This window comes from Atractosteus spatula, unplaced genomic scaffold, assembly GCF_055471065.1.
Source record: "Atractosteus spatula isolate fAtrSpa1 unplaced genomic scaffold, fAtrSpa1.hap1 Scaffold_134, whole genome shotgun sequence".
NCBI lineage: Eukaryota > Metazoa > Chordata > Actinopteri > Semionotiformes > Lepisosteidae > Atractosteus > Atractosteus spatula.
The window spans coordinates 98,390-102,227 of record NW_028296691.1 but is presented as its reverse complement, the minus strand read 5'-3'; the positions used below and the strand labels follow the sequence as shown (position 1 = coordinate 102,227).

Below are 3,838 nucleotides of genomic sequence, written 5' to 3'. Positions count from 1 at the left end.
CAATATATGGAATAGCATTTATTTTAAAATGTATTTTAAAATTTGCATTTATTTAGAGCTATATTTAGAGCTTAGTAAAGATAACATTGCTAATATTGATGGAGTAGAAATGTAAGATGAATTGATAGCTTTTTCTGAGCTAAAAAAGTCCTACAACGCCTCCTGTAACAGGTAAGGACTCATAGCAAGACAGTGCTATTGCATTGCGCATTTTGCAGATACGACCAGTTTCTGCTTCTGGTGAGTGCATTTTTTCCAAACTGAAATTAACAAGAACATTTTCAAGATGCGCCATGTCCCTAAATCGTTCATCAGGACTACTATTAATGTCAGGTGAAAGCAGTACAAAGCATAAATTTAACCTATTAAGAGACTATATCTGTCAGCTACTGCTGTAAGCCATATTCAGCCAACGCTAGAAATATTACTACTCTACTACAGTAGATAAAGATAGCAAGTCCAACTTAGAAACGGATCACAAGTCGAAGACATAAACCGACGAGGGTGGGATTTGAACCCACGCGTGCAAAGCACAATGGATTAGCAGTCCATCGCCTTAACCACTCGGCCACCTCGTCTCGCATACCACTTCCCCTTGGGCATGATTTTGCTCGGCGACCAGGCTCAGCGCACATCGACCTCAGATGTCTCAGAGCGGTGTGTCCAAGCGGCTGTATAAGAATAGGTAATAGGTTTATTCCATGCTGAAAAAAAGAAGAAAGAGAACACAATGTTTCGGCCGTGGAGTCTTCTTCATGTGTGAGAGAGACAGGACAGTAGGCAAAGGTAAAGTAGCGGGAGAACAAAGGTTTGAGGGTGGGTACCCACCTGTATAAGAATAGTGTTCTGCCGGTGCTGTGGTAAAGCTGGTTAAAACACCTGTTTCATAAAGAGGAGATCCTGGATCCGAATGCCAGCGGTACCTTTTTTCCTGTCTTGTTTTACAGAACATGTAATTTGGGACACTCAAAGAGGTCTTGATTTGGTTTTATGCGTTTATTAATTTCCTTTGCAGAACAACTTGTTTTTTTTAAATCATATAGCTTGCGAAAGATGAAATGCAAGCAAATTTTTTTGTTCACCAAAAGTATGTACAAGTATGTTGATTGTTGATTGATTGTATACAATGTATAATTTGAAATACATATTTTTCAGGTGTGAATGTGTATTTTCAGAATAAATTTCTAAACCAAATCATTGGGTTGATTTACTAGTTTCTACACCTGTAAAACCTATCTTTGATGTATAATAGACCTCTAAAGTTATCCGTATAATAGACCTCTAAAGTTATCCGGAACTCCTACCATATATGTATAATTGTCTTCTAAATTTATCCGTATAATAGAACTCTAACCATTTACGTATAATGAACATCTAATCATAGACGTATAATTGACGTATAACAATAGACGTATATTAGAATTTCATTCTAGACGAATTGCGGACCACATTTAGACGTTTAAGGTATGCGTTTAATAGACGTATATTATACGTCTTTTGCCCACTGGGTACAACGAAAAAAACACAACAACAATACAATTGTATAACAAAAGAAAGACAGAGACAACAGCCGATGTGCAAAAAACAACAATAGGCAGTGTGCAAAATAACAAAAAGGTAACAGGTTATGTGCAAAAACATGCATCAAAAGAATGAAATAAAGGGATAGAAATGATGGGGAGTGAGCTTTTGACATGTATGGTAGAGGTAGATTTTCAATGTGTGTTTGGGTTTTTGGTAAGAAAGAAGGCACTGTGAGGTTCAGATCATAGGTGAGAGGTGAGGAGAGAGTGAGAGAGGCTGGGAGTTTAATAGTTTGATAGTGCGGGGGTAAAAACTGTTTCTGAGTCTGGTAGTCCGGACCCGAATGCTCTGGTACCATTTTCCATGTCATGCTAAACGCCACAAATTGTGTTAGTCCAGTAGTATCAATCGTCCTAAAGTTACGGAAAATCGAATGCGACTGGTGTAATCAGCACACATTTTTTCAGAATAGTCGAGCTGTTTAAAACAGCAAATTCACAGCTTCGTGTCTTTTAAGCTTTGTGTTTCACTCTCCAAATAGAGGCACGGGTTCAAATCCCACTCCCGACAATCAGGCGTTTTACCCTCTTTGTGAGTTCGAGCCTCACCTGGAGCAATATAGCCTGTCTTTAGCTACTGAAAGCAACTGTCGAGTTTAGATACTCTTAGGTATTTGACGGAGATAAATTAACATCAAACGAACAAGGAAAGGTAAAGGTTTACTTCGAGTCACAATCAAAGAAGGCTCCACAGCTGAAACATTGTGTTTCCTTCTCTTTTCAGCATGGAATAAACCTACAGTACCTTATCAGGATGGCCGAGTGGTCTAAGGCGCCAGACTCAAGGACTCCTGTCTTTTCATCGCTTGGGTGTTCTGGGGTGAGTTTCCCGAAAACGATGAATCTTAGAGACGAACGAGCAACTTTACGATGTACGTAGGTAACATACAAGCTACTTTTTCGTGGGTTTCCCAAAACCCCTCTTAATCGATCATTTAACGAGCGAGTATAAAGTACTTCTTTGTTAACCCCGCCCCTGAAGTCGCTTAGCAAAAAGCATCACAAGTCGATTGACAAACAATTGATTGACAATACTTTCATTATATGGTGTAATAAAATAAATGACTGACATGCTGTAAAAGAAAACCAAGTTTAACTGTGTGAACAGTGTATGCGTCCTGCACGACGTCTTTGATTTAAAGCAATATTTTTTGTCACGCTGCCATCGTTAGGAATCACAGTGTTTCAAGAGAAAATACTGTTGTTATTTAAAGTTGTTGGGTGTGTTGGAACTCCTTTTTAATTGGTCTTATTAACATGACATCTGGAAAAATTAACTACTAAGCTTGGCACGTGTCACTCAACAAATACAGGACCTATAATCAAATTTAAAAACAAGTAGGTCTAAGCTTTACCGTCAACAATCAAGACAGAACATAAAACGGCATTCGAACTTAAAATATTGTATGGACCGCGGGTTTCGGTACGGAATGGAACAGGCGTAGGACTCAGGGAATGGGGTTGAACAACACATTTAATAACTCGAATCGGGAAAGGTACACACACAGGGACAGGGGTTACAGCGCTGCACCTACACTAACATACACACACACGAAGGGAAGAGACTGTATCTCAGCCTCCGTCCCACTATATACAGTCCGGTAGTCCCCAGGTGCTGTTCTCAGCCCGCCCTGCGTGGCGCTACATTGTAATACATGTTACATGTTTCACGTTCTTTATGGAATTTAAATACAATTTAAACCCCACCCCAAAAGTACTAAAAGAGGGAGTATTATTAAAACATTTGATTTATGAATATGAAATTTACCCAAGATGACTAATAAATTCATAACTGTATAAATAAATGTTCTTTTTTCGAATTTCCTCTTACATAGTACAACAAAATATCAAAATCCTTAATATAAAATCTTAGTATTCTATATTTCCAGAGAATTCCCATGATGTGAATTGAATGTGCTCTGTCTGGCGATCTCTGTCGCTAAGGTTGGCGCAAGAGGTAGCCAGTTTAAGAAGCACTTAGTGATTAACGAGTGGGTCGGGGAGCACGTAGATTACGAAGGATTATAACGTTCTACTTTAGTTACGATAGGTTTTAGGAAACACTCGTAAATCAACGATCGATCTTAAGAGCGAGTTTACGATGTTCTTAGCGCTACGATGCTTTCGGGAAACTCACTCCCTGGTCTCTGAATAGAAGCGTGGGTTCAAATCTCACTCTTGACAGCCGCTCCCTTTTCCCTCTCTTGCATTTGTCCCGTCTTCTTGTGCTCGCTAACAACGACAGGAAGAGGAAA

The 3,838-nt window shown here is 39.2% G+C and overlaps 1 non-coding gene across 1 annotated transcript; it reads right to left on the bottom strand.

Moving 5' to 3' along the window:
* Positions 1-496: 496 nt before the first annotated feature.
* trnas-gcu (transfer RNA serine (anticodon GCU)) lies at positions 497-578 on the bottom strand. Its single transcript has one exon. It is a non-coding gene; the product is annotated as a tRNA-Ser (tRNA).
* Between the last annotated feature and the right edge of the window lie 3,260 nt (positions 579-3,838).